At 41.3% G+C, this 24,224-nt stretch overlaps 1 long non-coding RNA gene across 2 annotated transcripts in view; it reads right to left on the reverse strand.

The window, feature by feature from the left end:
* LOC132654242 (uncharacterized) overlaps positions 1–24,224 on the reverse strand; it is a 125,551-nt gene that overhangs the window by 91,135 nt on the left and 10,192 nt on the right. For both annotated transcript variants that reach the window (XR_009591896.1, XR_009591897.1), the window contains exons 3-4: positions 21,185–21,385; positions 20,982–21,107 (exon numbers count right to left, since the gene is read on the reverse strand). This is a non-coding gene — a long non-coding RNA (uncharacterized LOC132654242). The remainder of the gene's footprint in view (positions 1–20,981; positions 21,108–21,184; positions 21,386–24,224) is intronic.

Below are 24,224 nucleotides of genomic sequence, written 5' to 3' on the forward strand. Positions count from 1 at the left end.
CGGACAATCTGAAGTAGCTGTGGGAAGGAAGGACTATGAACAAAATATATGGTGTGTAAAATTTGAAAAATAAAAAAATAATAGTAATAACTCATCTTTTAGGATGCTTTGCCCTCTTTTAAATTTTTATAATTGTTTGTGTTACATTATTATTCATTATTACGCATTATTCATGGGGAAGGTCACACTTGAATATGAAGGCCAGAGGCCAATCATTTTTCCCCTTACTTTCTGAGACAGGATCTCTCACTGCCCTGGAGATCACTGACCTTATTTGGCTAGCCCGGCTGGCCTGCCACCCTCGCGATGATCTTTAAATCTCTACTGCCACAGAGCTGAGATTACAAGCCTGCTTTTATTTTATTTTTTTTAATGTGGGTGCTGGCTTGTCAAACTTGGGTCTGCATATCTGTGCTGCAAGCACTTTATCCATAGAGATTTTCTCAGTCCCTTCTTTGAAATATTTTTATATGTGCTTTGGAGAGATGTGCTAGGCCACTTTGAGAATTTGATGAGAGCTATGGTTGCCATCCTTAGAAAGACACGCTTATATACATTGATTCATAATTTGGTATATACTCTCAAGTTGTCAAAGAGGTTCTGAGAGCCAAACAGAAATCCCAAGATGCCCACTTCCCCTTCACTACACTATCGTGAAAAATAGAGAAACTTGGCGTTTTTCACATAATCCTCCCTCTATGAATATTCATGCAACCATCTTCCTTTTAATTATTGAGCAGCAAAGAACACACTGTTGTGGGCTCTGATGAAAAGAAAAAACTCATTTGCAAATATTTCTCGGCCAGTTATTAACAGAACCATATGCTTTGAAAATTAGATGCATCCAAGAAGAAATGAGGAACGAGAGAAGACACTGGCATCTTTGATACTCTGTTAACGGTTTGGACAGAGCAACTCTCAGACTGCAAGTCCATTGCCATTTAGGCCTATACTTTCGAAGTGTCTGCTTCTTATTTCCCACTTAATTCCCTTTTTGGTTTTAAAGCTCCACAGTCAGGATTCTTCTAGCAGTGTATGTATCTGTTTCTCCGTATGATTCCAAGTCTTAGAAAATTGAATTATCCAGCCAACTAATAGAATAGAATTGAAAAGTTTAACAAAATGTCTCCCTAGTTGAGCCTTAATTGAAACTCCAAATACAGTGAAGAAAACGGTACCAACGTAGGCGGATGAAAGTCTTAATTGCCAGGTATCAATTGTTCACATGGTTGGCATCATTAAGAGGATTTCAAGTCATTTCACCTACTAGGACTCCTTTGACCATGCCCACGATGCTTACCCACTTAATATGCGTAAATAAAATTATACAAGTCAGAACGAACATGCTCACTCTGACACAATAGAGCTTCACCTGTTATTTTCCAACCTTTCTTTTACATTCTCCACTCACTTTTTCGTTCTCTCCCCCTTTGTTATTCAAAACCTTTATTGGACTCTGAGAGCGAAGAATGGGGGAGTCATTAGTTAGCAGGATCTCCATGGGAGGCTTGTACTCGAGAGGTGGTTCCAAGGTCCTCAACTGCAAACACCTGCTTCTGTGTTAAAGTCCTACAATGGTGACACTCAGCATGGGAGCAATTTCTTCTTTAGAAAATAATTCCCCTTAGTGTGAGTCTCACTTCGGGGTGCACATGCATAAATGCTTGCTTTTTTGAAAGAGCAGATCTTGTAATACACAGTAGGTGGCTTTCCCCAGTGTTCAATACCCACAAGATATTCCTAACTTGGTTCTGCTCACTCAGAGAATTATATTTTCAAAACACTGGTGATCGGTGACTCACTGGTGTGCCTTCTCTTTCCTTAAGGGAGTCACAAACCACTGGTGTGTCTTGAAGAACTTAGACATTTGTGTGTGTGTGTTCCATGCAAAGTATTTTTGAAAAAGTACAGCATTATATCTAAATGGTTTTGTGACCGGAAGCACTACATGAGATAACTCTACGTGCATTTCAACTGAGAAAGCAACATTTGTTGTGGTGGTCTTCCTTATAACGCCTCTACTCCTAAAATTCCTAATCCTCTGACAACCTTAAACCTTGCTTCTTCTTCTATTGCCTTCTACGTGCTAGAGATATGAATGATAGATGATGAGGAGGGGAGAGAAAATAATGAGTCATAAATAAGACCCTCTGATTACTAGTTTAGAAATGTTTGCTGGGATTACCTGTACAGGAAGCAGCTTGTGACAAATCAGTGTCTGAGATGCTGGTGACTCCTGATTTGGGCATGTGCTGGAAGAGCAGTAGGTGTTTATTTCTTTGGTATAATGAAGTATCAGGGCTTAGTCCCTCTAATCATTAATTTTTTATCATAAAATTGTAATGGAAGGCAATTGGTAGGGTGGGCACCAAGCAAGGAGGACAGCTAGAAAATACAAACATGCAGAAAGCTGTTACAGGCAACAAGTGTGGAAAACACTGGGCTGAGCAATTGGAGAACACTGGTGGGGTGGGGGGTGTCTATTGATGCTCACACTTGCATTCTCATATGAAAGCAGATGGGACCAGCACATTTCTAAGCACGCTCAGTTTAAGGTCAGACATTGCAATTCCACCCCGCTCCTCGGCATCTTTCTAGTCTTCTGCTTCACCCCTCCCCCCAAAGCCATGACCAGTTCTAACATTCAAGGAAGACAATATCCATGGAAGATGAGACTCTAAGGTGAAGCACCGTTTCCCTGGCTTCTGGAGTCAGCACACCCAGCGCATACCCAAAGCCATCCCCTGTGATTCTCAGATGTACCCAGGGGCTGGCCGTCATCTCCACCTCTAATACAGAGCTGTGTTGGTTTTTTTCTCCTTCCACCCTGACTCTCAGAATCATGTTTACAATAAATTATCCATGATTATTTACCCTGGATTTCTTGTGGACAACCTAACTTGAAATAAAAAGCCTACACTTTGGAAAGAGGGGGAAAGCTCTGAGTGAATGAAATCCAGAATGAATGTGTGCTATTGATATGGATATGACCACGTCAAGGACCAGAGCTGCAGAACCCTGCGGAATGGCAAAGACACCCCCCCATCTCACCCTGGTGAGGCTCACAGGGTGGTAAAACCTTCCTCTGGTCCTGTGTAGATGCTGATACTGTGTGCAGAAACTATCCACCATGGCTATTTATGGTCTAAAGATCGCTTCCCTACAAAGATTGCTTCTATATAGATTAGGTATTCCTGCCTCTTTGATCCAGCTGTATAATAAACTCTGTCTCCTTGATTCAGCTGTCTACAATTACCCAGCTCCACCCCCACCCCTGCCCCATTCAACTCAATATAATAAACATGGTGAGCGCCCAGGGTGCTGTGGTTTCTCCATCAGAGAGCCCAGTCCGTCTGATCCCAGCTTTTTCTGTGTTTCTGTCACCTTTTCATTCTCTCACCACTGACTCAGATCAAATGCCCGGAGCCATCCTGGGTATAGCACTACACTTTTGCTAATACCATCCTATTTATGTCCTAAAACTGTGAAAATTTACCCAGGCTTTTTTTTGCGCGTGTGATGCAATATCCAGAATACGAACTGATAGGGGTCTAATTTTATTTCTATAGGAAAATCCATAAACCTAAGTACTTTTTCTTGAAATTTTTATAGCCCTCGACATACGAACTGAAACACCAATTTTTTAAAAAAACCACTTAGGTATTCTAAAGGAACTCATACTTTAATCATTTTAATCTACAAAATAAAAAATATCCATTTATAGTAACAGTTGTCTATTTTCTATATTTGACTTTCTAGGTTGATCTTGTTATTTATAATCACTGTTTCAGCCTTTGGCCAATAGAACTAATGAGGACCAGAGACTATATTGTTTATCTAGATCTAGGCAGGTCAAATTGCAGTTGTACATGTAAGCCTTCATCAGGAAATTGTTCATGCTTTCTTATTGATGTTTTTATGGTATCCTGGGTCACTTGCCTTTCTGTTTAGCCTGGGAAATTATGACTGATTTACTTTTCATGTGTTGGGGCATACACGAGTTTAGCAGTTGCTTCTCAGAGAGAATTCAGGCCAGCTGATCCTCCTCTTATGAAACTCAGCATGCAAAAATAATACCTAAAGTATAAATTTCATTAAGTATGGCCCTCATCATGGAAACTCCTACCTGGTAGATCAGAGTGTTGATTTTGTTGTTGTTTTATTTTAATTTGAATTCCTTGTCACTTAAAGGCAAGTGAGCGCTGTGAGCATGAGTAAGCATTTGGAGATTTCTGGACAGAGGATGCTGTATCAGGGCCATGTTTCTCTTCTCATGATACAGTTGGTTGCTGAGCAGCTGAGCCTCTTCATTTGGAATTGCCCTGTGCCATCTCAGGCTATGACTTTCTGACTTTACTGTTTCTTCCTGCTTATATTTGCTTCATTGTTTTCTTTTTAAGAGCAGTCCTTTTAGGGGTTAGACTGGGATTTCTGCTTTAATATCATGGAGGATGCAAATTAAAACAATTGCCTTGCTCTAAACCAAATCAGGAAGCAGGATAACCTTGATGACAGGGCTTATACTTAGGATGCTCAAAATACAGTGCACCACAACTACTAGAAATGAAAGTTAAAACGGGAAACTTGTAATCAGCTGTTTCTATTACTCTTGGAGGCCTTCATGAATCAGTCCAGATATCCTTAACTCACTATTAGGAAGATGCAAGAACAGAGAAGCTAGTTTTAGTCAGACACAGCTGGCTAATGATTTAGTGTGCCAGCACTTAAGTGGTTTGAATATAAATTTAAAGATTCTTCACTTTTGCCATGGAAGGAAAAGGTCATAGGCTCTATCCTTCTTTAGAATCTAAGTTCTTTAAACAGACTGCTCTAAAAGAAAAGAAAGAAAGAAAAAAGAAAAGAACAAGAGAAAAACAAGGGATTGGTAAAATCCAAATTAGGAAACTCACAAGTATCTTTCAAACAGTCAAAAACTCCAAATCATTATGTTTTTGAAGTGGTCTGGGCGGATGTGATGAGCAATATGTCAAAATGATAGATCAGCAGGAAAATGAGAGTGCACAAGAGTGACAGGGGGCATGTTAATTAGAAATCACAGGCTTCAGAGACTGAATGGATTGGCTTATCTAAATAGCACTTTTCAGTCTTTCAGTGTGAGGTTTTACCTCATTGCACGTTTGAAAGCATTTCATTATAAGACCTGGGCTGTATATAAAGAGATGATGTATATCCTATTTCAAGACCTTCTTAAATGTCACCTTATGAATGGGCTGAGGACTTGAGCAGAATATGTGTGCTGTGATCCTCATTAGCCATTGAAACAAAAGCTCTTAAGTTCATAAGACTGTGAGGTGGTAATGGTTAAAATAAAAGGACCTCTTTCTTCTTCCCCAGCCATTTAGGAAACAACTAATGCAAGGAATGGCCCTTAAGAGTCTTTGAGAATTTCAAGATACTACTTGCTGAATGGGTGGGTGGAGGGAATGCTGAAGCCACCCAGAAGCAATATAGCTCATGTTAAGTATGTGCTGTTCTCTGGGAAGGCCAAGTTTTAAGGCACCAGGAAGGCAAGTCTCTTATTTATATACTTGTGTTCTGTGAGGTGTACCCAAGGACTTCTCAGCCATCTACAGAAATCTGGAAAATCTCATAGAAAACCACCAATCTTCATGGTCTTACAATGTTTCCATTTCTTTTTCCACAATCATCTCTGAGCTTTAGGTACAAGAGTTTTGCTGTAGATGTGTCCATTGGACCTGTACTCCACAACTCTGAATTCTGATTGGTTGTGGTTTTCTGTAATGGTCCTTACTTACTGTAAAGAGAAAAAGTTCTTTGATAAGGGGTAAGGAGCATCCTTCTCTCTCTCTCTCTCTCTCTCTCTCTCTCTCTCTCTCTCTCTCTCTCTCTGTGTGTGTGTGTGTGTGTGTAAGTATTTCGAATATGGTTGAGGATTATTGTGACTTAATAAAGTGTCATTTGTAGGTTCTCCTCCAAAATCCATGACTTCCCTAGTCCTGGGTAACTTGCTAAGTTTCTCTCACCACATGTTTTCCCTCTTATGAAGTAGGTCTTAAGCCTGAGCCATTAGTTACCTCCAAGGCATGTGTGCCACTATTGCAGCCTTAGGGCTCTCATTGCTGGTCATTGTTTTATTGTTGCTCATAGGTGCCCTATCTAGGTAGGAGTGTTGATTGCTCTCCTCCTTTTGAAGATTGCATGTCACCTTATGGTACCATGAAAGCTAGTACTTAGGTTAGAGGTTTTCAGGTCCATCTTGCTAAGAGGCCTCTGGGCCCTGTGCCTGAAAGATGTGATATCGACAGCAGTAGTGACGTACTGTCTACCTCTGGGAGCAACCAAAGGCAACAGTAATATCCTGTAATGTCTTTTGGACAACCCTGACCAACAACAACTCAAAAGAATCCTTCTCATAGCGTTGGAATTTTTGTTAGATTATCTTTGCCTCTTAGAAGACACATTGTCAGCCCAGTTTTAAAATTTTTGTTTAAACTATATATGCATATTTATTTTAGAAGATACACCCATAAAGTTTCACCAAAATGATTGCCAAAACATGTGCTGATGACACCAGTGGTCATGCTAATGCCTATGGGAGACAGCCTATTGGGCATCAACCCTATACAGAAAAGTCCAGGCAACTAAGGAATGCTTAGATTGCAATGTCCCACCAATAATAGGTGGTCATCCCTGAAAACATATATATATAAGTAACATTATACAGATTGAACAGGTTGTATTAGAGACACACAGGTACAAACCACGTACACATATTCACACACATATAGTAACAACAATTGATGAAAAAAGAGACCATGGATTTGAAAAAGTACAAGGAGGAATATACGGTAAGGTTTGAAAGAAGAAAGGGGAAGGGTGAAATGATGTAATTATATTATAATCTCAAAAAATAAAACACTTAAAATTGCTCTGACCTCTGAAAAAGAAAGAAACAGAGAGAGAGAGAGAGAGAGAGAGAGAGAGAGAGAGCTGCTTTCTAAAGAACAAAGATCCCGGTCCTGCAACTCTCCACCCCTATTAAGATCTGTTTCTATTTCTTAAGTTTTGAGTAGCCTACATTGAATTTTAAACATATTTTCTCTGCCAAAAATTACAAATAAACTATTGACATTACAAATAACAAATAAGAAAGAAACCTGGGTCACATGCAGCAGACCTCAGCTCGTAGCTGCTTCTACACAGCTGTTTCACACTGTGCACGTCTTACTGTAATTATCTCCTTCCACTCTTAATTCCACACAGTCTGTTCCCAACCCCAACAGGGCCAGTGTGCTGCTACACCAGAAGTCAGAATTGGCTGTTTTTCTGTTCTTCCTCACTGAATGATTTCACCAGCTTACAACAGAAAGAGGTCCAGGTGATGTTGAAGCTCTACAAATTAACCAGATTGGTGGACTCTAAGGCAGAGCTATTGGCAATTTGTAATACATACATGCTCGGTGGTCTGGCATCAGAGTGCCTAGAGAAGAGGTCCTGAATCCAGACAGCTGTGTTTTATGAGCCCTCCTCCACCCTGCACTGTCCCCAAATGATATTATCCCAGCTAAAGTTTAAGCACAGTTGTGTCTTCATGTTGTCTCCCAGGATGGCAGTATAACTGCTTCAGGATCCCACTCCAGTTTCCTGTGATCACACCTTGGGGAATTAGCTCACCATCCACTTCATTATCAGACAAAGCTCACATACTGAGATTCTGAGAGATGGAATTTCGGTTTGCTTTTCTGAGGGGAAATGTATGTACCCCACACTGTTCAAAGTTGCATCCTGTCCTTCTTCACTGCTTATCCCACTGCTGAGCTGCCTCCTCACACACCCTACAGTTTGCATGTCTATTTTGTTTACTGTTTGGCTCCCTCCACTGGAATGAAAGTTGCCTCAGAGTGAGAATTCATGTCCGCTTTCTTTTCATCCCCACAGCGTGAACAAGTTTTGGAGCATATCTGACAAACAGTAGGGAGTCCATAATGTTTGCAATGGGAATGAAAATGATAGAAAAGCATTACCATCTTTTGTGGTTAGGAAGTCAGAGTGTTCATCTTATGCTTGAAGCACAGGCACTACCTCACTTTTTCCTTTAATGCTCATTGGACTAGCAATGGAGAGAGAAATTATACCATGTGAAAGAAGTAAAGTTCATTCTTAAACCAATGACAAGCCTCCAGATGGACCAGGCTGTCTACCAAGGAGAGACCCAAGCTTTTTGGCTGGACATGTTTAATAAGTTTAGTAACTAAGCTGGCAGTCAACATCAGGAATGGACTAGTGACAGAAATATAGTTGGTTCAAGCATCACTGTTACAGAAGGATTTTATACTGTGAACTCTTGTTTTATGATCTTGCGTTGTGATGTTCCTGTTAATTTGTTTGTATATTCCATCTATACATATATGTTCATCCCACACATTCATTCATTCCATCCATTAATATAGTCATTCAATTTCTTTGTACCATATCCATCCATCCATCCATCCATCCATCCATCCATCCATCCAATACCTGACTAAATAATGAACTGTGGACTCCAAGATTGGGGTGGTTGACTGGGTCTGTGAACTTTCTGGAGGGTGCATTGAAAATAGGTTGAGCATGGGAGTGTGCAGAGTTACCAAGACAAACACTTTTTCTTTTTTAATGGGACAAGATTGGCTAAGAGCAGGTTGACTTACAGAAATGTATGAGATCTGTACCATCTGTAAGACCACACTTATCTTTTGGCATTGTAGTATTCCCATGAGGAATCTAAACAAAGCTCAGTGGGAAGCCCACATTACGTACTCAGCATGGGTATTGAAGAAAAAAACAAGAACACATCCAGAGATCGCATATTCAAGAGTTTGGTAGATCTTTGTTTTTCTTTTGTGGCATCAGGGGATAAAAAAAGATCAAAACACAGTCCAGTACAAATCAGAGTTTGCCAATGGTAATGCCTTTACCCGGGGGGCATTAATATGGTGTCAAGAAAGGCATTGTGTGGCAATACAATATTCTGTACACGCCTCATATGTACTAAGAGACTGGGGCTTTTAGGGGCCCTCACAGCCAAAGTTAGTAACACACCTTGAGGTCACTTAAGACTTAAGACTACTATAGTACTGTGTGTTCAAACTTTTTGTTTAACCTGCGGTTAAGAGAACAATGTAACAACCAATACCTGCCCTTTTTTGAGAACAATGTAACAACCAATCCTATTTGCCTTGGATTTCCCACACAATCAGTGTTTAAAACCTAAGCTAATGCATAGCTGCAATTTTAAGTTACATGTTTTTCCATGCCCATCACCCAGAGTAATACAGATGTATCATTTGCTGAAAGCAACTTTCTAAAATTTACAATGACAGTTGAAGGCATCCATTTATGGATATTGGTTGAGAAACAATGATGTTTATTATCTGGGTCAGCAGGGATCAGTTGGAGCCAGTGACTTACTCCCTTGTAAAACTTGACTTTCTATAAAGTATCTCACTCCTTACACACATGCTGTTCGATAAATGCAAATCAAAGCCCTTTGTTAGGGACGGACCCCAGTAATACGCAGAGACACATACAGCACGCACATATACATACAATCAACACACACCGACAGCCACACCCATACAGGCACAACAGATAGTCATGGAGACACTTATAATGACAAAGACAGAAACAGACACATCCAGATGGTGATACAGACACAGGAACACACAGACTCACCAGGCAGCCTTTGGGAAGGTAGAGATTCAGAGCCCTGCAACAGACAGACAGAGGAAGGAAGATACAGGGAGAAAGAAGTAGAAAATTCAAATCTGGACTCACTGGTAGTTATAGGACTCCAAGAGAAAGTGCTTTGTGTTCTTTCCTTAGTTCAGCATCAGCGCACCATTGGTACCTTGGGGTTAATCACTGACAGATATAATCTGTGCAGCACAGGAAATGGCAGCGTCTCCTGTATTTAGATTTTAGGATGTTACCTACATCTCCTCAGTTATGAATCTTGTATGGTGGGCTTGAGGAATGCTTCCTAACAGCTCAGGGAGAGAAGCATAACAGCAAAGTTGCAGTTTCTGTGCAGTGCTGTTAAAATTAGGCGGAGAGGCTCTGAAGGCCGTTCTCTTTCGCAGCTCGCTTCCCCATGCTGCTTAGAAAAGACAGCAGCGAGTGGAAACTGAACAGCAAACTGTGTTCTCACCATCTGTCTTGAAAGAAGTATAATATAGAGTGACTGTCACTCAGGCTACTTGGAAAGGGAAGCCATTTATAAGTGTCTCCAGTCCTGATTGAACACTCCACACAGAGTTGAACCAAACTATTCAAAAATACCTTCCGAGGGTATTTCCAGGGCTGGCAGTTCAATAAAAAAAGGCTCCAGGCATCAAGTGTATAAGCCATCTGCTGATAATTCCAATGTCTTTATTAGCCCAGATTAATTAAAATCTGAAGATAAGAAACCCTCTTCCATCCTCTCTGCCCTTTGCATTTCCTGGCAAGAATCATCAAAGCGTTGAAAGCATGTTGGGGGCCAACTCCTCCATCATTAGGTGTAACTATTCTTACCGCTTTTCAAAAGCCATACCTGTGGCAAGCAATCAGCTTGTAGGCTGCGAGGAGAAATGCATGTGTTTAAAAACTGAGCCTTGACAAACAGAAAAGTGTCAGTTTTTACAGCAGAGATGGCATATGCTTCAGAGCCTGAGGTAGGGAATGAGTGAAAAGCACAGCCCTTCACTCCCCTTCTGCAACAGTCTCCAGCACCCTGTCAAGATACTGCCTTGCTGGCCTACTTCTGACACATGGAACTCTTTTCTTATAGGTAAAGTATTTGATATTCACTTCCCCATCCTAGCAATGTGAGAGGTGGACTTTTTAGGTCATATATATAGGTCTGTATTGTGGGTGAGCACACTGCCTGCTTTTGTAACTGACTGAGGTCCTTGCTTACCCTAGAGCAGAGATGGTCAGTAAACGAAGCATTTGCTCTACTCAAAGATCACTGCCAAGCATCCTGCTCTGTAGGGAACTGCAACATGTCTGTAGCCTTGGACAAAACTAGGTGTAGCGTCTATCCATGGTTCTTTGAACAGTGTATTTTTTTTTTTCAATTTAAGGCAATAGAGAGAGAGAAAAAAAATCAACAACTCAGCTTTGTTGCCAGTAATAGAGGGACTATTTTACAAGGAGCCGTCATGTGACTTAGACTTTTTCCACCTTCTTGTAGCAGTGTGCTGTATTTTAATAGACTTCCCATGCATTATGCAAACGGGATGCTTTACAGACTTGTCGCAGATGGCCGTTGAAAGTGACTATTGGCTGATCACTGCTTACCACTTTCTTTTTAAAAATGACAAGCTTTATCTGCCTACCCATAATCCCTAAGTTGAGGAGCATAATAAACTACAGAATTAAAATAAAATGGAAAAGAATTCCACAGGGAAGGAATGACAGCATGGCTGGGTTTTCATCATGTCTTCCAAGTGCTACTATCAGGAGCTTGACCTAATAGTGCAGGGATATGGGCAGTGGAGCCTAGTGAGCGGTGCTTCTGCCAGGAGCAAGGAAAAAGCCCTCGCGAATGGATTGTGCTGCTATCGAAGGAATGGGTTGCTTAATGGCAAAAGTAAGATTTTTGTTACAAGATTAAGTCTGCCTCTCTTGCCTCCTCTTCGGCACTGTGTACTTCCCTTTCTCTTTCTACCATGTCATGATACAGCTTGAGAGCTCTTACCACATGCCATCATTGTGCTTTTAGCTGCTCCTACCTCTACAATGCTAAAGTTCTTTTCTTTATAAATTATCCAGTCAGCTATCTTCTCTTACAGTAGCAGAATACAGACTAAAGAGTGCCCTTCAAAGAATGACTGGGAGGAAATATTTTCTTATGTGGCAAATGAAAGAAAAATTTCAAACCTCTTCAGCTAAGTTTTGAGTACTGGGGATATAATAACGGGAGGCAGGCGGGTCAAGGCAGGCAAGAAACATTTGAAAGCTCTGAAACGGTTCACGTCCTCCAAAGTTGGGTGCTGATCATTACCAACACTGTAAGTCTAATTGTCATCTCCCAGTCCATCCCTAAGGCTCTCAGGTCAGTTTTGCACACCTTCCATCCTCATCTCCAAACTCACTTTCTGCAGGATATGTCCTTTGCCTTTCCCTCAGTAACATCAGCTTATATCCATTTGACCTGTCTCATGAAAGAAGTCTTTCCTCCATTTTTATTTCTTATTCCTTTTATTTATCTGGCTGCCCTGAACATCTCCATGGGAGCACAACTCATTTGCTGAAAGAGCCCTCTCTTTTCAGTGAAAAGAGTTTGGCTGAAAGAACTCTGTGTTTAGATGCCCAGTAGAAGCAGGGATGTTGACAGGACGAAAAGAAGTTCCTTGGGAATCACGAGCAGCAAGTACCATGCTGTCAAGGCCTCAAAGGGGGTGAAACTGGAGAGAGAGTCAGTGTGGAGACTGTTCAGGGAGGATCATCTTCCACTGAGTCCACAAAGTCCACCCCAGGCGTCCCTGATGAGACTGCAGAATCCTTTTAAGTGCCCTTCGCTTTCGGTCCTGCTGCCAACCTAGCCAACGTTTTCTAAACCCACGTCTTAGAAGCAAATCTGTTAGCCCACATGTCACTGTCCAGCAGTGGAAAGAGGAGAGTTGAACTTCCTTTGAGACACTGTTCTTTTCTGCCCTGAACAGCTATACTCGGCTTGATGTATCTTAAGGCAGGACAATGGAGAAAAGTTATCACACAGAGTAGCAGAGGCAAGATTTTGAAAAGGACATGTGGGAATATCACATAAAGGCAATGTAGTCACAGGCCTGTCCCCAGAGATCATTTCAGATTAGCTGATGGGGCAGTTCAGAAAAGACGACTTCCAGAAGGGGCTAAGAATGAAAGTGTTAGATTTCACTTATATTCAAATCTTACTGAAGGAACACCTATTTTGCTCAGTGTGTATTCTTGATAGTAGTTGGAAAGTCGAAGATATGACAGCATGGGTCTCTGTGTATGTCACTGTGTGTGCATTTTAGAGAACGAGAAAACGGAACATCTTTGTTCATACCATGGGGATAGGAAAGAAAGCACTATACTTTTTTCAGAGCAGTGTTTTTCTGTCCCCACCATACATACTGCAGATAAAGATATACAGGCGCATAAAATGTACATAGGAAGTTTGAAAGCATGTAGTTGTTAAGCGACAACCTGAGGAGTCCCGAGCCAAGGTACTTCATAACCATGCAACATGATTTTTCTTCTCTGCACATAATCTGTATTATATAAACAGGGCCGAGTATCTATTGTACTCTGTCGTTTCATAAACAGCACTTACAGCTCAGACTCTGAATCAAAGGCCATCACCCCACAAAGCCCTTGGACCACTCCCTTCAGGACATCTCACTTTGTGTCTCAGCTGTCTATTATATCATGATTTTGCTGGGTGTCTATTACTTCTATCTGTAATCACTTGGTGAGTCTGTTTCCACACCTTTCTCCCCAATAAAATATGAAGACCTATGGAGGCAGAGATTGCTTTTCTTTCTCATATGTCAATAACAAGTCATAGGTCTGCGTGTTCAATAAATAAGGGTATTAAAAGAATATAAGTGTTAGGGTAGGGGGACACACAAGGCCTGGTTTTGGCCATATGACTAATGAGGAGTTGCAAAGTTGAATCTTGGCCTGACTTTCCATTTTTCTAATGATCTGTCCCCCGGACTCTTAAATGATATAATTATTTCTACCTAGAACAAAATGGGGAGTCACCTCCGAGGGAGCCAGAAACATCTGATTCAGATGTGACTCTACCTGTGTGGGTGTGTTCCCCACAAACTGGGTTGCGACAGAGAGCCGCTGGGCTTGCAGATACCACATCCTGAATGCCTTCACTGTTTGTGGGTATTCCTGGAACTCTCTGCCGGGAAGAAGAGTTCATTCTTATTCTGGCTCCTGGCAGCCTGCACAGGTCCCTCTTACTGCTGCAGGCAGGTTACTGACAGGACCTGTTGTTTAGTACCCTATCTATCAAGTCCTATTTATTTTTAAAATAAACTTTAAGTATACTGTAAACTCCCTTCACAAACAGAGTTTTTTTCCTCCTCTTTTACACTTGACAAGCCTCTAAAAGGAACAGTAACTCTGTCTCATAAACATTTGAACCTGATCCTTTTAAGAAAGAATTACACTTAAGATACTCAAGAATAAGGAAAGTCTCTGTCTAAATCCTGCCTTCCAACTACTCATTTCACCATCTCTTTTCATCTTATTTCCTCCCTTCCTCACTTCCTTCCTTCTGTTTTATTCTTCTAATATTAACTTATTAGAGATTCTATACTGTACCCTGGTCCCAAATCTAGCTGAAGTCTACCCCCATACTACTCTTAAGTAATGTGGTATTATGTGAATGTGTTTTGTTAAAAAGGCAAAGTGAATTCCAATTTCTCCATTCATCAAACCTAAACACTGTAAATCTTTTACTTGTAAACCTACAATTCCATTTGACCACCAAATGCAAAGCTGATTAGAAAGAACATTGGCATGATGGGACATAAAGGAGCTTGATATTTAGAGTCATAATGATGTTGATTCAATTCAGACTTCTTAGTATCAGGCCTTGGGGAAGCCTGCTATCCTTGCTCACTGTGTTTCTTCATGGGAGATGTAAGCAATAATAATAACCCTTTGGGTAGATTTTCAGGATATTTTCTAAGTATTTCCAACTTTGCCCCTTCTCAGCATAGTACGCCAGCCCTTTATATAGGCAGACTATACAATTTATTGTATCTGGCAGGATGGAAGGTAGATCATAGTTTGCAAACACAGAATCTTTGACCCAAATCTTGCGTGTGGTGAGATGGCTCAGTGTTTAAGAGCACTTGCTGCTGTTCCTGGGTACTAAGTTTTGGTTCCCAGAACCCACACCAGGCAGTTCACAAATGCCCATGACTCTTCTTCTAGGGAATCTGATGCCTTCTTCTGGTGTCCGTAGAGGCACACATACACACATAAAAACATCTTTTAAAAATCCCCCTATCGCCTACATTTCTTTTAGCTCCCCCCTCTCTCCACGACTCTCCCTCCCCTTGCCCTGTGTGTGTGTGTGTGTGTGTGTGTGTGTAAGAAAACAGGTTTACTGAGAACACTGCAAGGGACAGCAAGCTGTGTAGTAAGAATTGTTCTGCCTTTATCTATCTTTTCCCTTGACCTATGGGTGCGCTTACATAAATGGCATCCGTGAACAGACATTTACACAGACCATTCCCCCTCCCTAAAGCTACCAGTAGCCCAGAAAAATTCGATTACTTTCTTTTAAGGCTCTTCTTTGGTTTTGTTTCTACATTTTAGGCCATTATCTGGGGACAGTGCATGGGAATTCCTGATTGGACAAGCCTGAGTGATGTGGCTGCCCCTTCAACCATCGAATAATTTAAAGTATTGTGTGGTCAATGGGTCCTTTAGAACTAATCCAGGGCACAGAGAGGAGAGAGTAGGATGCTTAGGAGTCATGCTACAATCATCATTACAAACCTCTTTTTTTTTTTTAAAAAAAAAAAAAAACCTTACACAAAGATAGGAGAGAACCTTGTAAGAGAACCAACCCATTCCCTGTGAGCTTTATCTCTCAGATCCAACCTCCATCAACACTTTTCATTGACTTCCTGTGGCTCAAAAACTAGAGTATTGACGGGAACTTCTCATGGCTGCCTGAGGGAACTAGAAATGAAGCTTTGAAGGGAGACTCTTAGCTCTCCAGCCAAAGCACAAGGCTTAGTGGCCCCATGTACTTAGATGGGCACAACCCATCTCCCCAACCATGAGAGGCCACACAAAAAGGACAGTCTTTAGTTGACCCGTGAACGTTTTCCCCAAAGGTCACTACAAATCACCAGGGGTAATAAACTAAGCAGTACGATGCTTCAGGAGTCAGAAACCTCTGAAAGGGGTCTGAATTCTACTTTGTAATATAGGAAACACTCTCAAACCCCTAATATGAAATGTTACAATAGAGGAAAACTGACTCATTATTTTTGGCCACACAAGTTCTGCTAAAGGGTATCACCATGGCTGTTGGTATGAGTTGGGCACTGGAAAACTGAGGCAATTTCACATATACCAGCCCTTCCTCTACTCTTCACTTGGCTCAGAAATTTTCATGAAATTATACAAATCCCTGAAATCTAATATTTTTATGTGATAAAATTGTGTAAGAGGAGGGGGTGGAAGAGAAGTTTGGAAAATATGATGACAGATGGCAAGTGGGCTCAGGCACATAGCGTTCCTATATATAGGGGAGGGGACAATCTGGTTAATCAAGGGGAGGGGGAGCATTTTTTAAATTTAGATCCAAGTATTTTATATATTCAGCAGCATCATGTGTAGTGTAAAAGTGTACTGAAGCAGCTGAGCCGGGTAGAATTTTTAATGTTATTTCTTGGTTGGGGGTGGGCTGTGTGATCTATATTTTCAACAGCTTTACATATTATTTCATGCTGTCTACATCTGAAAATCAAATTGCACCCATAGGTTTGGGGGGGGGGAGTATGTCTTTTGAGAGAGGGCTGAGAATATCTATTTCTAGAGAGAGTTTCTTCAAAGGAAGGCTAAAGGCGTTTCAGAGACGATGGCCATTACAACTCATTCAACACACTGGAAAACTTAGGCATGCATTCTCAATGAGAAAGGTCCCGGAACTTGGTGGAATGAGCCATGGCGAGGCAGCGAAGACTCTTGAGGGCAAAGCCTGGCTTTATATAATTCAGGACAGGTAAATTGTGTCACCTGGTATAAATCACCTTATATCTTTGGATCCTAATTTATTTAATTTGAAAGTGGGAGATCAGAGGCTTGTGTGTATGTTTGTGGGGGGGGTGTGGATTGGTGGGTAAAGACATCATTGTACAGATGCAAGCACCTGAGTCCACAGACAACCAGATGTGATAGCACACGTCCGTCATCTTAGCACTCCTACAGCGGCGTGAGGAGGAGAAACAGGAGAATCCCTGGAAGCTCCTGGGTCCTCCAGGACTGGTATGCCAAATCTAGCTGCCTTAACCCCTAGTAGTCAAAATGTGGAGCTCAGTGGGTACTGGGTTTGGCTTTCTTAAACAGAGGACTTTTCCCCCCCTCGTGTGATTCACTGTGATTTCTTAATATTGTTTTCACCCTAAACTAGCACTCCCTGAAGTTGTCTTAGACGAGAGAAAGACATCTTCCCGAGAGATGTTCACAAACCTTGGCTGGTCCAAATTGGTTAATCTAATCGTGACACCAGGGAATGGGTCTTCCATGTGTCACAGGGAAGACTCCTAAAACTACAGTTAATTCAAGAAGGGGAATTGAGTTAATGTGAGTGAAAAATCAAAACAAGAGATGTATTTAAAGAAGGCAACTTTGAAATCTGATAGACATTCCTTGGAGCACTTATTCTTCCTCTACTCTATGCATTTAAATGAAGAGTCAAAAAACATGATAATGAAGTAGAGGTTTCATATGGTGGCTATTACCATACAAAGCACATAGTAAGCGTTCAATAAATATGCCTACATCGGGCTAACCTTACATCTGTTAAACATAGCAAATTTGTGTTTTTAGTTGGCAACTAATTAACAAGGAATTGCAGGTATTTCTGGAGTTGCCATAGTGACACAAAATCTACCAAAATAAGTTTTTGTTTTAGCACAGTGGTTTTCAAACTTGGCTGCATATTGAAACTAACTAGGGAGCTGTGAAAAATCCTATTGCCAGGGTCTCCCATCTAGAGATACCAATTTGATGGGTCTCAGGGTGAGGTCTTGGGACATAGAAGTGTAAATACTCCATCCCTTACTGAAATTCTCTGCCATGCCTAAGGACCTCTGGCTTAGGGAGCATGAATCTGGTCATTTCTTCCTCCTGAGCAGTGCCCAAGGCTTCCTTTTACAATGCTCTTTCCTTCTGCTTTAATCCAGTGTGGCTAGATTCTCCCGTCTGAGCTGGCACCGTCAGAAATACCACACACTCTCCATTACAGTATGAAAAATGCTTCATGTGAGGGTGGAAACCAAGAGTGGGGAAGGCCCACTGTCAATATGGTATGTGAGGGGAGAGGAGAGGATAGGGAAGAGAAAACGAGAGGCGAGGCGAGGAGCACTTCCTTCTGGTGCTGGGATATGGTTAGAGAGGCACTTTTAGGCACAGCGAGCCTCAACGTCCCACACAAACACCCATGCTCGCACAGACACATCATCTGAAACTTTTCCCAGCCTCCTCCCGCTCAGCCCACTGCCAGCCACCCACTTAGCATCTTCCTGGGAATTTATAAAACATCTCAAACATGAATAAATGAGAAGTGACTGAGTTTGTTCATTCATTCACACATTCATTTATTCATATTTTCTATAAATATTGATTGAATACCCACTATGGACCAGGTACATTGCCAGACAGCAAACAAACAGTAGTGTTCAGAGTGGGGAGCTTTCAGATTTTACCAAAGCCCTTGAATTTGGAAAGCATTTGGGACAATGAACCAAGTTGTGATGATCTATCATCTTTTCATGAGTTCTTGAGTTCAAGTCTCCCTACACTGCTGAATGAATGAGCAGTTAAATTCATTAGAGAAGGGAAGAGTGAATGGGGAGCTATGAGCAATCAGGTGGGTAGGGAGGAATAAAATGATATTAGGTGGAAACTATGGGTGAATGCCATTTCATTTGAGGTTTTGTGATCTACAGTTTTAGAATAATTAAGTATAGCCGGGCTGGGTGGCACATCCTATAACCCCATCATCTAGGAGGCAGGGACAGGGAGATTCAGACCAGTCCATGCTACACACTGGGATAATTGATAATTGTTTCAAAACGAATAAAATCCCACTCCAGACATCATTATGCGGTGTGCGTTTTGGGACGATAAAGCTTGCTTGAAGCAAAGAATGATGGGGTTAGAGAAAGTCTGTATCCAGGGTGCTAAAATCTAACTTGGGTAAAGAATAAGATGATAGAAAGGCAACAAAATGTATAAAAACTTTGAATCAAGAAGCATGTGATACATTGGAGGGGCTGAAAGGCTCTGTACTTTCTCTGATGGTATGGATTTGAGCAGTAGATTGAGGATACAGAGCAATAGACACCACTGCAAATGGAAGCAGCACTGACTCTCAGAGCTTTCAAGAATCTGTGTCTAATGTAGACTGGGGAAACCAAGTGAAACTCCTTGGAAAATGATTTATAAATACTCGTTCTAGAGAATTTCAGTTAGGGAAGTAAAGTGAATGGGTGGCAGTGGGTGAAAATAAAAGAAGGAAGAAAACTCTGTGGATGTTTCAAATACAGTTGACTTTGCAAGGGTTACAGGAAGTGAGAAAACACCTTAAAAGTCTAAGAAATAAATTTTACAGTAAAGAAAAAAAAGTTGAAAAAAGAAAACTTGATCAAAGCTAACAGTATTCCAGGCCTCTGGTAAGCATCTGTGATGATGCTGTGTGGATGGGCTCAGAGGGTACATCTTCCCAGGTGGGGCTGAGAACAGATTGTAGCTCCAGGGCTCTTAGATCATCGCATTCATACTGTCTTACAGATGAGTTCAACAATAAAGAATTAAAAGGAAGAAGACCCAAGGAAGGGGCTGGTCATGAGGTTCAGGGGAGGTGAGTTTGTCTAGCAAGTAGGCAGTCTTGGTTAAAATACGCATCAAAAAATATTGTCCTATTACCAGAAATTGCATAGTTCCCAGAATTAAATTGAAACCACAAAGAAGAGAATAATCGGCCATATTAATATTGAAAGAAAACTCAGAAGAAAAATTCATTTTAAAATAAAATTGATATGAACATAGAACATCAGGAAAAGCTAAGAGGATTGCTTCTCCAGAGGGAAAGCAGATGAGAGAGTCTTCTTCAGGAGTTAACAACTAGTATTGTGGAGGATCCCATAGAGAAACATTCTCCTTTTTTGCTCTATTTCATCAAAATAAGAGCAACAAAACATTAGAAATAACTAATAGATTTGGACTACTTATATTGGCTAAGACACCATTGAAGGAAGAATTACTGATTTGGAAAATGTGATATCCTGAGGGAAAAAAGAATGTAAAACATGTTTGAAATGCTTTTTACTTTTGTCAAGAAAGGGTCTCACTGTGTACCCCAAGCACACTTAGTACTCACCACATAGTTCAGGTTGACCCCAGGATTGACAGTATTCTCCTGCCTTAGCACCTAAGTGCTGGTATTACAGGAATGAGTCACTGGGCCTGGCTCAATACAGTAAATGTTAAAAAGTTTAGTATTTAGAAAAGTAAGACATTCAAGAGAAATGCTTGGAAAAGTGTTAGGCGTATGCACACTTACATATGAGTGTTGCAAACCTTGCTCTGCTGCATCAGAGATGATTTTCAAATTCTCTATTTAGATCTTGAGTATTCTACCTTCCTAAAATGATGAATATGTGTGACATGAAAGCAGAAGGAGAGACTATTTAGGGGCAGGAATGGTACCAGCAAGTGGGGGAAAGGCAGTATGGGGGAGAGCAGTTGGGGGAGATTCATCATATCTATGTATGCAAGTGTCACAATGAAACCAAAAGATTAACTCTAACTAAAGAGATACTAAAAAGAGAAAAACACGAGTGAGTATTTTTATAAGAAGAGAAATTACATGAAACTGTAGAAAAACATTACAGCTTTGATCACAAATGGGATTATCTTTTCAATATTTGTCCCCCCTTTCTCATTATTATTCTAATGCTTCCTGTGTGCCACCCCTCTCATTCCATCCCTCTCTCTTAGCTTATGGATGAGGGCTGGGACATTACTCACTCTAAGCCTGGCACTGTGATCTTTCCTCATGGTCCAGAGAGCAGCCCAAGGAGGCATAACCCTTTCTCTTGCCATCACCTGTATAGACTTGAGTACCATGTCTGACTAACGGCTGTTGGACTGAAAAGCATTGCTCTGCTATGTACCACCAAGGTCAAGGAAAGCACAACCTGTGCCATCAGTAATTGGCAGCAAGCTAGAAGATCTTGAATTACCTGAAAGTAGGTGCCGCATTTTGTCTCGTTCAAAACTCATGTCATGGATGAGGAAGCGCAGAGTCCAGACACCTGTGAGCCGTCCTGATGCATTCATGATGAGAAGGTCGTCATGGGACAGATACCCTGAAAGGCAAAGAGATCATTAGAAGTGAGGCAGCCAGGTCTTCAATGGCACAGTGGAATTGCGGAAGCAGACTCACCTTGAGATGAGTTTGTGGGCTGTCAAATACTTAGAAACCGCACATTTTTATTATATTCTTGTTTGAAATGGTTTTAGTGCATTTTTTCCTCTCCTTTTTTTTTTTCTGCAAGTGGGAACCATCATTTACAACTTACATTCTTCTTTTGTGTCATTAGAATCTTGGAAGATTGATGTCTTCGTTTGCTTGCTGATCCTGTAACTGAACACAGTAGACTGGCTAATTAGTAAAGAATAAAGATTCAGTCAGCATGTAGTTCTGGAGGCTGCTTGATCCAAGGTCAAGGTACCATATTTGTTGAAGGTCTTCTTTCTGGAGGGGAATCTGCAAATTCTTAATATCAGAGACTATTATATCATGAAAAGGCTATTGTATCATACAAGAGACAATTGGGTTTTATAACAACCTATTGTCAAGCTAATGTATTAACTTCTTCATTCGTTGGTCCATGGATGGATTAACCCATTCATGGTTGCAGAACCTTTTTAACCCCCTACCTGGCCCCACCTCTCAATACATCTAAACAGAAACTTTATTTCAACATAAGCTTTGTTGAGGACATTTAAGCCATAGCAGTGACTATCTCCTTCTATCTTCCTGCAAAGCTACCCAGGGGCCCAGGTCTTCTTCTCCCTGACCTCGATAGTGAGGGCCAGAGCTGTGCTTTCTAACACAGTAGCCACTAGCTGAATGTGGCTCTCTAAATTTAAACAAATTTAAGTGAAAGTTAGTAGAATTTAAAGCTGACTTCTATAACTCTACTAGGCACATTGCAAGTGCTTAACAACTAGGGATTGGTGGGTCCCATCTTCACCAGTGTACAAAGAAAACACTTTCAGCACTGTAGGAGATTCCACTGTGCAGTGCTGTGAGTGTGCGTATGTGTAGGGTACAGTGAAGAAGGGAAATGGGGGTGGCAGAGAGAAAGTGACGAAGAAGGAGTAGGGGAGAGAAGGGAAGATGTGTTAGATTGGAAAACCTGGTGAACATGCGTGTGTGGGGGGGCACAGGACAGCATCAGATGCTATTTCTAAAGCACTACTAACCTCTCTCTCTCTCATTCTCTCTCTGGTCTTTCATTCTCACGGAACTTACCAAGTAGGCTACGCTGGTTGGCCCAGGGTTCGTCTATGTTCACCTCTGCTGTAGTCCTGGGAATATAAGTGAACAAGTGCCTGTCCCCATTTCCAGCTAACGTAGATTAGAAGGGGTCAAACTCAGGTAGCCGTGGTTCAATGGCAGACAGTGTCTGAGCTATTTCCCTAGCCTGGGTAACCCATGTTCTCATGCCATCCATGCTGTGCCAGTTAAGCCTCTGTGATCCCTTGAGTGTGCCCTTTTCTTTTTCTTATATCTTCTCATGTCTGCCAGAAAAGAGACACAAAGCTAGGAGGCTGTGGGAATTCTTTCTAAGTTTAATATAATACAACTTCAGTCTCATTCAAGTTCCCAAGAAAAGGCATCAGCAGGAGCAAGAGCAGACATGTATATTAGCCACTTCACTTATTGTTGGAACAAAATAACTGGTTAAAAAATATCTTAATGAACAGCTTGTTTTGGCTCACAGTTCAAGGGTACAGTTCATCATAGCAGTTAGAGCTAGAGGCAGCTAGACACTGTGCATCCACAGGAAGCAGAAAACACTGCATGATGGTACTCAGCTTGACTTCTCATTTTTATAAAGCCCAGGACCCAGGCCACAACTGTGCTGCCCATGTGTAGAGTAGATTTCCTACCTCAGTTAACCTAATCTGGGTAATCGCTCAAAGATGTTCTGACATGCGTGTCTCCTTGGTGATTCCGGATTCTGTGAAGTTGACAGCATGTTTATAATAGGTGCAGTCTAAACAGGGGCCGGCTAAAGGTGATGCCTCATCAACCGCAGTCATGAAAATTGGACTTTATGTTAATCTAAGAGGGAAGTCTTTGAAAAATTTCAAACCAGCAAGGGTAATGTGATCATTGTGGGTATTAAATACGTTCCATGTAACATACAGAATGAGGGCGATTTGGGTAGAAGATGCACAGTCTCAGGTAGCTGAGCTACGTAGGCAGGTATTACTGCTATGATAAAGGTGATGGATACACAGTGGGCGAGTGTGTTTGAAGGAAGAAGGAAACAATAGAGGATCTGAGGCATAGCTGGGAAGCACAAGTTAGAGAAAGAAGCAACTGGATGTAGAAATACATTGGAAAGGATGTGGCAGAGCCACGTTAGGCACAAACCAATCAAAGTCATTTATGTAATCATAGTGGGTCTGGGAGATACGATTTCGGATCAACTGAAAATCTGAGGGGTTAAAAATAATAGGAGTAACACTTTATTTCATGTGTCTGCAAATGTACATATGTGTACGTGTTCACCTGTGTAGGGTTGTTTTTGCAGGTGCCTTTGCACACGGGTGCAGGTACATGTGAAAACTTCTGGCAAACGTTGGGTATATTCCCACCTGGTGCACTGAGGCAGGCTCTCTCTCTCTAAAAAAAAAAAAGCCTTCTGAGTTCTGGAATTACAGGGCTCTGCTGTGTCCACCTGGCACTTATATGGGTTGTAAGGATTCCTCAGCTTGCACGACACATGACACTTTGCCACTTGAGCCACAACACCATTCCTGGATCTGAAATTTTCACAGTGAAAATGTCACGTGGTTGCCTCTAGTTGCCAAAGCAGTGGTTGTCACAACCCAACAAAAATTAGGTAATTTTAGGTGCTGATAGTTCATGTTTACACCCTTGTAATGAAGACACCCTTGGTCTCTGACTTTCTCACGCATTCCTTATTTTGCTTAGAGAGAAGGATGAGCAGCTGTTGTGATTTCAGCTTTATCCGTGTCCTAAAAAGACAATAAAGAAACCAGGAATTGAAGAACAAAGGAAATGACCTCATTCTTTCTTTTTCTTCTGCCTACAAGACAGAGATGATAAGCAGTGAGCAGTGAGTTCTACTTGATAAAGTAATTGCAGAAATAGGCTGTTGGAGTTGAAAAATGAGTCTCCTATATGAAGGTTACCTTTTCAACAGGCCTCAGAAAAACCTTAC

This window comes from Meriones unguiculatus, chromosome 5 (assembly GCF_030254825.1).
Source record: "Meriones unguiculatus strain TT.TT164.6M chromosome 5, Bangor_MerUng_6.1, whole genome shotgun sequence".
Taxonomy (NCBI): domain Eukaryota; kingdom Metazoa; phylum Chordata; class Mammalia; order Rodentia; family Muridae; genus Meriones; species Meriones unguiculatus.